At 41.9% G+C, this 11,863-nt stretch overlaps 1 protein-coding gene across 1 annotated transcript in view; it reads left to right on the forward strand.

Moving 5' to 3' along the window:
- MID1 (midline 1) overlaps positions 1-11,863 on the forward strand; it is a 266,243-nt gene that overhangs the window by 55,229 nt on the left and 199,151 nt on the right. The gene's annotated exons all lie outside the window — the stretch shown is intronic.

Here is an 11,863-nt window from a genome sequence, read left to right on the forward strand (position 1 = left end):
TCATAGGTTAAAAACTGCACTTTGAGTTGGGCCTGGAAACTAATTGGCAGCCTGTACAGTCAGGCCAGAATTTACATTATATGTTCAAACTGCCTTGCCCTGGTGAACAACCTAGCCCCTGAATTCTGCACCAGCAGAAGTTTCCAGACCGTCTTCAGAGGCAGCTCTTTGTATAATGTGTTGTGGTAATTTAACCTAGAGGCTACCAGAAAATAGATTACAGAAGTTAGGCTATCCCTGTCCAGACAGTAGTGCAGCTGGGCCACCAGCCCAAGACGATGGAAGGCACTCTGTGCTACTGAGGTCACTTGAGCCTCAAACCAACAGCAATGTATCCAGACGTTACTCCAAGGTGTGTACCTACTCCTTCAGAGGGTGTGCAACCCAATCAAAAACAGGCAACCTCCCTCCATCCAGTCTAGGGAACTGTCCACTAGCAGTGCTTCAGTCTTAACTGGGTTAAGCTTCAGTTTATTGGCTCTCAACCGGTTCATTACCAAGGCAAGACAATGGTACAGAACATCCACTACCACACCTGCAGTTGCAAAAGAGAAGTAGAGCTGTGTGTTGCAAGCATATTGCTGACAACATATTAAGAAATTCTAATGAGGCAGTCATATGAAGTCTAGAAAATGGAGCATCCTTTGCAGTCTTTTTTTTGGATTAAAAAACAACTTGGAGAATATTGCATACAATGTAGACCTCTAGACCTTGGGTTTTAATCTCATTATACATGATAATTGTTGTTACAGGGATGTTGGGAATAATACAAACACTACCTTGTCAATTGTCACTATAATGGAAATGAGGCTGCATTTTAATGTTTTAATGTTGCATTTTAATCTTGTTTTTAAAGCTGTATTTCAATCAATTGTTTTTATATTTGGTGTTAGCCTCCCTGAGCCCGGTCTCGGCTGGGGAGGGCGGGGTATAAATAAAATGTATTATTATTATTATTATAATAATTATCACTTTTTAAAAAAGTTTCCTTCTGACCTTACTCCTCTCCATCTCCCACCATGTTTGTACATGCATGTCTGCTAATTAAGGATAACATACATTTCATACATTTAAGAAGTGGACTTCAGCCCATTTTTGCTGCAACAGACTACCCTGCTTGTATCATTCCACCCTCCCCCCACTGTATTAATTCTGAATGAACTAAGCCTTTCATACACCTGTTGGGCATACAGTCTCTCCATCTGTTCTGCACCTTCCATCGGCTTCCTCATATCATCTGAGACATTGAGGAGGATGGTGTCCAGAATATATAATAAGACCTTCTACCATATAACATAACTGTCAGAGGTAGTTTGCCAGTAGATAGTTATTTGTATGTATGTTTAATTACAAACTGCTTTAGCAATTCATATAATATCTGCAAGCATGTACTAGTTAAATGTTCCTCATGAGCAAGCTTTCCCTCATGCGCTGTTTCCCCTCATTTCCAGAACTGCAAGGAGCAATAAGCTGTGCTCTCCAAGAAATTTAATTTGTTCTTTATGCACGAGATTGATAGGTCAAATCTTTTCATGGATTAAAATAGCATTTATAATCTACTTTGGATCACAGTCCTGGCCCTTTCCTTTCCTTTTTGTATATTGGCAGCTTTTGACAATATAATAAATCATGCAGAAGGGACATTAATTTTGAAGAGACACTGCTGGGTTACTATGAGCTCTGTTTTGGCACAACTGATGTATTCTCATGCTCACAACAATTTCATTCCACTTGATTTCTTTTTCTTTACATATAGCTTTTCCGGGCTCTTTATTCGGATTGCATTATACTATGTGCTTTTGTTAAAACTAGACTGGCCACATAAGATGGCAAGTCATCCTTGCCATGATGTTTCATCCCTAAGCATCATTTTGTTCTTGCAGGAGTCTCCTGGGAACTTGTATTGGGACACTGAGTAGGCACCAAACGATACTCTCATCCACTTCAATAGAATTTTAGTGAAATGTAGCTACTCCCAAGGTCACTGTGGAACAGACTGTTTTCTTCCGGTCTCTGTGTAAGACGATTCTCTTGCTTTCTCTCCCGCCTGTCACTATATATAGCATTCTTTCCTTGGAGGCAGTTTTAAAGTGGTGGTGCCTCTTTAATGGTTTGTTTTCACCTCAGCAAAGGGCATCTCCCAAGTGACACTGATAGGTCTCCCCAGCCATCAAAATGTCTCCTCGTGGCAGGCTCCCTCTAAGCCTTTCAAGCATTGTATGTCTTGCTTCTGTGGCTTCTTGGCTTGTCGTATGTGTCAGACTGAAAAATCAAAATACTGTTCTACCCATACCAGAAATGTGGTTCGGGTCCTAAATAGCCTAAAAAGAGAAAGTACTCAAATTGAGGGAAGGCCCTCAGTGGTAGGATCAAGGCAGGCCCACTCATGAGACAAGGTGCACCAGGGCAGCAGATCCTGATATCAATATTTCTTCCCTTTCTTTCCTGCTCAAGGGGTGTGTGTACCATTTTGGGGTCTTCCTCAGGTGCCATAATTTGTTGGGCTGGCCCTGGGTAGGATATCTGCTTTGCAAGCAGAAGGTCCCTCGTTCAATCCCTGGCATCTCCAGATAGGACTGGGAATACCTGCCTGTCTGAAACCCTAGAGACCAGCTTCCAGGCAGTGTAGCATCCTTACTGATAAGACAGTTCCTTGTGCTTGTTTTATTCAGCTCCAGGCTATTTCTTTCCTAAGCAGGTAGGAGGACATAAAGGTAAAGTAAAGGTACCCCTGCCCGTACGGGCCAGTCTTGACAGACTCTAGGGTTGTGCGCCCATCTCACTCAAGAGGCCGGAGGCCAGCACTGTCCGGAGACACTTCCGGGTCACGTGGCCAGCGTGACATCGCTGCTCTGGCGAGCCAGAGCCGCACACGGAAACGCCGTTTACCTTCCCGCTAGTAAGCGGTCCCTATTTATCTACTTGCACTCGGAGGTGCTTTCGAACTGCTAGGTTGGCAGGCGCTGGGACCGAGCAACGGGAGCGCACCCCGCCGCGGGGATTCGAACCGCCGACCTTTCGATCGGCAAGCCCTAGGTGCTGAGGCTTTTACCCACAGCGCCACCCGCGTCCCAGGAGGACATAACCTCCCCCAATAAATTTCCTCACTACCTTCCAGTGTGCAAAGCAGTTTCATCATTCCAACCAGGGGCGGAGGAAGGGGGCGCGGTGGGGGTGGTCTGCCCCAGGTTGTCACCACTGGGGGGGGGAGGCACTCGCCACAGGGCCTGCAGTGTGCCTGAGCCACGCATCTCTCCTGGGAGTGACACAGTGGATTGGGCGCCCGCAGGCTCTGAGCTGCCTAAACAGTCCACCCGCTGCCTCCCCCTCAGCTGTAGGGCGGCTGAGTGGGAGGAGGCAGGCAGACTCCTTGGAGGCCCCATGGAGCATCCTGCCCCAGCTCGCCGTGCCCCGTGGCTGGCTGGCCCCACCCCTGAGCGCAGGGCACCCACATCACTCCAGACACCCGATTGGCTTGCTCTGCCCCTGATTCCAACAACCCAATGAAGTAACGTCTAGATTTTCTTGTTCACACATGGGACCATGATCCAGAGACGTATTTTAGGCTGCTCAAGAGTTGTTACTACAAGTGAATGCAGGAGTGTGGGGTCTGCCATTTTCCCTCACCTTTGCCTCTTTACTCCATTCCATTTCTTTGATCCAAAGGTTTGAACCTCAAGAGACTGGTGCTTCAGGCCAAATTACTAGTTGTAGTTTGTAGTTTCAGCATATTCTTTACAATGAAGAAAACAAACTGTTTGTGTGAACTAACCTGAGAAACACCAATACTCTGTGCTGTGCATTGTCAGGAAGAATGTTTTGACAATAAATATATTATTATTAAATTTATTATTATTATTTTGGCACTCTTTGTTTTTGGTGGCTCCAACAAGGTGAAGAGAATATCTACACCTGTCACTCTTCTCTCTGCCAGACAGTGATTATAAAAGCATAGAAAGAAATCATATTTTGCTTCATAACTGGGAAAACTATGTGCATTTTCTTTTGTAAGAAATCAGAGGGCTAAGGATTGTTGCATGGCTAACTCATGCCACTGCTGTGGCTGTGCTTAGAAAAGTCAGGAAATGCATTGCGTGCATAAATCCATAAGGGCTTCTTGTCACATTAGAGTGCAGATTAGCTTTTCAATTTTGCAAGGCTGCAATAAACAATAATGGCAAAGACTTAAAACTTTGCTGACTTACCTGGAAGGCTGATACACACACACACACACACACACACACACACACACACACACACACACACACTTCTGAATCTGCATACCTCCTCCACAAAAGTCAGCAGCCTCATGCTGATGTACATTGTAAAGAATCTAGGTCAGGGTGTTTGGGTTTTCTGTGGTGGTAATCAACAATGTGATATTCCTAATTAAACATATGCATTCATTCCTTAGGTGATTAATCTCACATTCAAAACAAAGAAAGAAACCTGAGACTTTCCCTTTCCTTGAATTATAAAGCTGCCTTTCTTTTCTTACTGCTTTCCTTCCCACTTAATGCTTTTGTTTAATTCTCCATTCATTGTTCTGAGTTGAGGTAAGTATTTGGAATTTAATAGAGTTGCAGGAAGGAAAAGTGCTCTGTTTATTTTTAAGAGAGAAAAAAAGGAAGGAAATCAGAATATACATTTTCAATAATAGAAAATGTGCTATGTAGAAGTAAAATTCACACACGGCTCTGTATCCACTTGTTTAGATGTCACAGAAAATTAAGCATGTATATCATTCCTTTCCACTAACATTCTTTCCTCTCCCCACCCCCCGTCTTTTAGTCAGATTTTAGTAGGCTCATATGTGGCATGTTGTATAAGCTACAAATTTCTTGGGTTGTCAGATTATATAAGAACTTAAAAATTGTGCATATATGAATTCACAATACAATGAATGTGTATGTGTGTGTGAGAGAGAGAGAATTGGGGAAAGGGTGGGCAAATAATTCACCTAAATTCCATTTTTTAAAAATCACAATTAATTAAATGTACATAGGCTTGAGCAATGAGAAAAGGGAATAAATTCTACAGACCTATGTCATGAATGGAAGAATATTTTGTTATAAACCAGAGGTATATTCACACGTTCCCAATGACATTGTGGGTGGGTGTTTACTAAGATCACAACCACCACTTCCTTCTTCACTTGCCAGAGGTAGATGTGGGAAGGAAAAGGCTAATCAAAGAGGAGTTGTCAAATGCTCATCCAGTAACCACACAAGGCGACTCAAGTCTAACTATAAAGTTTTATGTCTCATTTTGGAAGAGAGAGCAACATGATTTTTAGGTGTAAATTTTGAAGTCATGTGTTAAATAGATGACAGCAGTTAGGACTGGTAGGACAAATGTTTTCCCCCATGGTCTAGTGGGCCATTACAAATTAGGGCTATGGTTCAATAAGTTTGGAAGTGGGAGACAAGAGGAGAGAGAGAAAGTCACAGAGATAGTTTTAAAAGCTGATGAACTAAGAAATAGGGGAGGGTATTTAATGTAGCTATGAACTAAGTCTGTGGGGAGAAAAGTTTTGCATTCAGTCATTGCTCTGCTGACGTATACTGCACTGATGCATTGACACAAAACAGCAAGCCCTAAACTGGGCCAAGTGGAATTTAGAAGGCCCTCAAGCAGAAATGCTTAGAGGAAATACTGAGAAAGTTTTCAAGCCAAAAAGCTGACATCTATTCCTGGGCAAATGGAAGACAACATCCACCCCACCCAGTAGTGGTTTCTGAAGCCAGCCAATGTATTCTTTTAGAAAAAGATGGACCAACTCTGTGTCTATGGAAGCATGTGGTGGGTGGAACTCTTGCCTTATAATTGTGGGATACAGAGACAGAAAACCAGCTTTCTTATGCGGAAGGATTTTTGAAGCATACTTGGTCTTCAGGGATCCTTGATCCAAGTGATTGCAACTTAGTCTTACTTTAGGCAATTACTCTAGAAACGTTCACATATGCAAGCATGCTGAGATTCAAACTCTTTTTAATGTTTAAATGATAGTATATATCTATATATCTGTGCCTGCCAACTATTGTTACTAAAGCCTTATGAGGATTCAGATTCAAGTGACTAACATTGAGTCTGGATTGCATACAAAGACTGTGGAAGGCCTGGAGTAAGTGTAAAGTAGTACAAACTGCAAGTCATGGTGGGCGACGCTGATTGACTGAATTGGCCTTGGCTGCCCTGATTAGTAACCTATATCAGGAGAGGGACTGATGAGTGTGACCCTGCTATACTCTTACAGCAGTTTTTGAAACTTGGCCATTTTATCCCCCAGAATTGACTGAGCAGGATGGGTACTGGAGGCAATGAATTACAGTGGTTCCATTCATACCAGCAAACGATTGAGCTGCCACATTATGCAATGGCTGGAGCTTCCAGTTCAGTCTCAAGGGCAGCCTCACATATAGCACAGTGCAGTAAGCCAATCTGGAGGTGACCAAAACAGTGGTTGGGCTGTGGTCAGTTGGGTGAAATATGTTTGGATAGCTCAAGATGATATGTTTGCATCATTCTAACACAGCCAGTTTAGCTAGGTTGGAAATCCCTTTCAAACCCAAATGAAGACTCAGGGCTAATGCTTCAAACAAAATCCCTTTTCATGCCCTTTCACAAACTAAAACTCCTCCCCAGTCAGTATGCCAGACCATTAACTTCACAAATTATCAACTCCTATTCCTTATAGTCCATCTTCCCTTCTGATGGAAAATATGATTGCAGTGCTTGAAAAGTTGAAATGGCCTTTTCCCTTTCTGGAAATAATCAGAAGCCTCAAGTATGACATATATCTTGACTAGGATTCTTTAGGATTTGAGGTCCGTCCCATGGAAACCAAGAAAAAAAATATTGCAGCTCAAATATCCTTTGGGAACAAACCATGAAGCATTTGAACAACATATAATTACACATCATAGCTTGTTCTATCACCAGTCTTTTATTCTTCTTTTTTCATGGCAAAAGTTAAACAGGATACTCTGCTGAAAGTATAGGAAACACAGACTAAAATTCAGCTCTGGATTATGTTTCTGAAGGTCATTGATCTTCGTACTACCTAATTTCAAAGAAGGTTCCTTATGATTCAGTTGTTGTTGGGGATAGGAGCAGTATCTGGAACTCCCCTAGAGTCCAAATCAAGACCTCCAGTTGTATTTCCCAAAGGAAGACATGTGTCTGGAGAGAATATTGCAGTGACCATGGGACCTGCTAATAGTCCACTTTAAACAATTAGTCAGTGGTGCTAACCTTCGTTCTTCTTCAAATTCACTCCAATATAAACTATTGCTGATTAAGGCTTTAGAATAGTTAACTATACATGTATACACTTGGGTTTCTAAATTTCCTGAGGTATAAGATTTTCCTTTACTGGTGAAGAGCTGCTTTCTGCTTTCCTCTACTGTTCAAGCAAAATGTGTAGTGGAAGGAAGAGGTGGGTGTGTACCCTTAGCTTTATTAAGGCCAGTTATGCTATCAAACTAACCCTTCCTTGTTTCTGCTTCAAATATTCTCAGGATAGCTTACCCAACTTTCCATGGGTATTGTCTGTTCTCAAAGCCTGAGGCATATGGTGCTGACAGTAAAATGTTTGCATACAAGCATAAACCTGTTCAGGTCACGAAGCCCAATCTACTCTGATTAAAAGGAAGTAATTTTATTTAATCCTTCACTTTTTGTGCATGAAATAAGGAGGTGTTAAAAAAATGGGATTAGAAATGAAACTTTTATGTAGGAATAGATATGACTGCCTGAAGTGTTCCCTGTTTCTTGAACTGAGTTCCCACCGGTAGTACTTTCATTTTTATTGGCAAGCTCAAGTATAGTCCTTTATACTTAAGATTAACAGCAACTCAAGCATACATCTCCACAAAAATAATTCTAGTGGGGGCAAGCTCTATGACCTGTAACTGCAGGTTGTTGACTTGCCTATTTGCAGTCTTTCTAAAACTGAACCCCACACGCCATTACACGGTGCTGAAGAAAAGGCATGAGAAACAGTGGCGATTTGCCGTATTTTATGGGATCCTACTTTTCAGAACTAACTTATTACAAATCAGGAGTGTCAACTTGGCCCCGTGACCGTGGGTGCCTGGCACCGATTTGTGAGGGCCTGGCCCCTTCATGGGGAATTTTGTGGGTCCTCAGACACCCAGGGCCCCAAGGTGTTGGCACCTATGTTACAAATTGCTTTATTTGCCCATTTAATAATAGCAGAGTAAGGCAAAACTGAACAGAAATACTGTTTTATGGATTGTAGAAATCGGCTTTGCTTCTGGTCACAAGACAAACAATAAAATTAGATGTGCATGATGCACGCAGCAACTGGTAGGAAAGTTTTCTTGTCTTGGTGTTGCTTGATCCTCCTAATTGCTTGACTTACAAGACAACACTGTCTTTCACATAGCATTGGTATGTTGGATATTAGATGTTGTCTTTGCATGCTGTCACAGAATGTTTTTATGATGGCTTTAATTGTGCAACTGTATTATGCACATCACTTGTACTGTTCAGATCATTTACATTGAGATTAAGTCTACGGGATGAGCAGTGGACACAGGTTGCCTGAGGATAGATTGACTGATTTGTTCTTTCTTTCTTTCTTTCTTTCTTTCTTTCTTTCTTTCTTTCTTTCTTTCTTGCCATAGATGAATAACCATTGTATCCTTGTCCAACTAACTCAGTGGTTCTCATAGGGTGTGGTGTGCCACACTGGTGCAGCAAGAGAGGATGGGAAGTGTGGTGGGAAGATTCAAGAACAATATTATATTTTCGGAATGAGTCATGTTCTTAAGTAGCTGCATTGTTTCAGACTTTCTTGATCATATTCTAAAGTAGTTGTGTTCTATGTTCATTTGGACTTGTTTTGGCAAGGCCACATACTCAAAATGGATCTGGATACCCAAACTCCACCTCGTGGACTCATAGAATTGCAGAGTTGGAAGGGAACCTGAGGATCATCTAGTCCAACCTCCTGTAGCTTCCCCATACGGGGATTGAACTTTGCAGCCTTGGCATTACCAGAAAGGATTGTTCCTGCCTCCAGAAAGTAGTGAGAAGTAGGGAAATGAGGAGGCTCCCATTACACAAAGAAGGCTTTGTACACTGGTGTTCAGTTGGATGTTGCACATGCCCATCATCTCCGGTAACTAATGCAAAGGTTGTGTGTGTGTGTGTGTGTGTGTGTGTGTGTGTGAGAGAGAGAGAGAGAGAGAGAGAGAGAGAGAGAGAGAGAGAGAGAGATGGTGATGAAGGGCTCTAAACTTGATGGGAAGGCACTGGACCATTTCACAGTTCAGATGACATCATTGGGGACACAACTGGGCCTAGACTGCATCTGATTCAGGTTGGGTTGCCTTTAGAATAATTAAATCAGGGCATCTGCAGGATACCTGAAATCAATTAATTCTCCCAAGTACCCATTGTTGACAGGATGTGTCTGGTCTGTCTGTCACCATTAATGAGTGCAGAAACAATGCTGTCCACCCTTCTTGATCAAACAGGCAGTCAATTTGTGTGTGTGTGTGTGTGTGCGTGCGCGCGCGTGTGTGTGTGTGTATATATATATATATATATGTATATATATATATATATATATATATATATATATATATATATATTCAGCTAAAAATGCTAGTTGTAGATGGCCTGAAATCAGACTCCTTTCTGCTCCAGTTCATAGAGAGAAAGACTGGGGATTTTTTATTCTATAAATAAATGAGTCTACGGGCTAATTTGTTAAGGTTTCCCACATTCTTGTTTGATGGTGGGATGTGGCAGAAATAAAATCTCTGAATGTGACATTATCTGAGAGACGTTCCAGCCCATTTGGGAGAACTTGTTTATTGTATGTGATAGATGTTATAAAGAAATTTAACTCAGTGAACCTTCTAACTAAGGACTTCTGACAGAGCGAAGTATGTGGTTTTAGGACTGGACCCGTCATTTAATTAACAACAATGAGGAACGAACACTGAGAAGACTGTGTGTGCATGCATGAAGTTAAAAAACAAAGGTTTATCTGGTGTCCCCCTCCTTTTTTTTTAATGCACTATCTAATCTTTCTGTTAGCATTTCCGTTCTGTCTGTGGCTTCTTTTGGCATGGTATTCCATCACTGCCTCGTTGTTCTGATTAGGAAGCTTTTCTCTATCTAATCTAAACTGACTCTTCTTTAATGCAGAGTAATGTGTTTGTGCAGATAATGCATTCCCTGGTCAAGCTTCAACTTCCTCTTCTATTGTTTCCTTCATTATATATATATATATATATATATATATATATATATATATATATATCTGGCATCGATTATTTATTTATTTAAGGGGGGGGGTTCTTTCAGAAGCTTAACCTTGTCTCCTCCTGCACCGTGAAAGCCAAATATTAATATCTTTCAGGAAGAGGAAATGATAGCTAAGTATAGCATCCATGAAAGTGTACTAAAGATAGTGTTTGGGTGAAGTACATCATAAAGCGTTGATATTGAGATTTGATATATTCCCACTTGAGAAGAGAACAGAGGCAGTAAGAGAGAAACTTTTGCACAGAGAGGCTTCGCTGGTCCTTTTAGGTCACCACATGTCAGAACCTGTCTCTGTCACTGGTGCATCTTCTGAGTCATGGGCTAATGCTGCAGTAGAAAGAGAGGCTGACCTCTGGGCACTCTCAACTTTCCCCCCAAGATGTTCCCATCATCATACCTCCTCCAGCTGTTCTCTCATTGCCAGCATTTCACCCACTATTCTGTTTCCTTTGAGTGTACAATTGTTGTTCTCTCCTACAGAGCAGATGGACAACTGAAGCCTGCAGATAGTGACTTGCCTGGGGCAAGGCTTGAATCAATCTTTCACTAATCTTTCACTAATCTATGTCACCAAAATATCCATGTGGGGAGGAGAAGGGGTAGATGGAAGACAAGAGTAGGGCACACACTACAGCAGGGGTCAGCAAACTTTTTCAGCAGTGGGCCAGTCCCCTGTCCCTCGGACCTTGTGGGGGGCCGGACTATATTTTGAAAACACACACACACACACACACACACACAAAATCCTATGCCCCACAAATAACCCAGAGATGCATTTTAAATAAAAGGACACATTCTACTCATGTAAAAACACGCTGATTCCCAGACCGTCCGCAGGCCAGATTTAGAAGGCGATTGGGCCGGATCTTGGCCCAGGGCCTTAGTTTGCCTACCCAAGCACTACAGCAGTCACATGGAATGGTTGAATGCTATATCTGGTGAAATATTAATCTGCTGACATATTCATGTACAATAGCTTCCTACATGGATTGGGCAATTTCTCAACACATCATGGTGGACTTCAGTTTTTGCAGAAATTCGCCCAAGTTTTACATTGAGGTGCTTCACAGTGTAATACAATGTGCTGAAACCCACACATTGTAGCTGCAGTTCATACGCCACACTGCTGGTTGGCTGTAAGTTAAAAAAGCAAGGTTTAAAAATGGGGGGGACCAAAATAGCAGAGGAAGGATTGGAGTGGGGGAAGGTGGTGCAGGGTGTGGTCTTAACACTTACAAGGGTGTTTAATTACACATAACCCAAAAGAAAATTAGTTTTGAATTTTTTTTTATAAGAGCATTCTTCTTCTTTTTTGTAGTGGCTGCTTTATCTCAGAATGTCATCTCCCCTACTAACTGAAAACTATTTATTGAAAGAGGCACATTTGTTTAATTTCTGTAGGTAATCAATAGTCGTTTTACTCATCAAGGAGACCCATTGAAATCAATGGACTTGCTTGATTTCAGTGGGTCTACTCTAATGTTTAATGTAATGCAGTAATATGCATCGCCCTAAGGCACGCTTTCAAAGTTTTACCCATTTTGTAGTGGCTTCCAAG

Source organism: Podarcis muralis, chromosome 4 (assembly GCF_964188315.1).
Source record: "Podarcis muralis chromosome 4, rPodMur119.hap1.1, whole genome shotgun sequence".
Taxonomy (NCBI): domain Eukaryota; kingdom Metazoa; phylum Chordata; class Lepidosauria; order Squamata; family Lacertidae; genus Podarcis; species Podarcis muralis.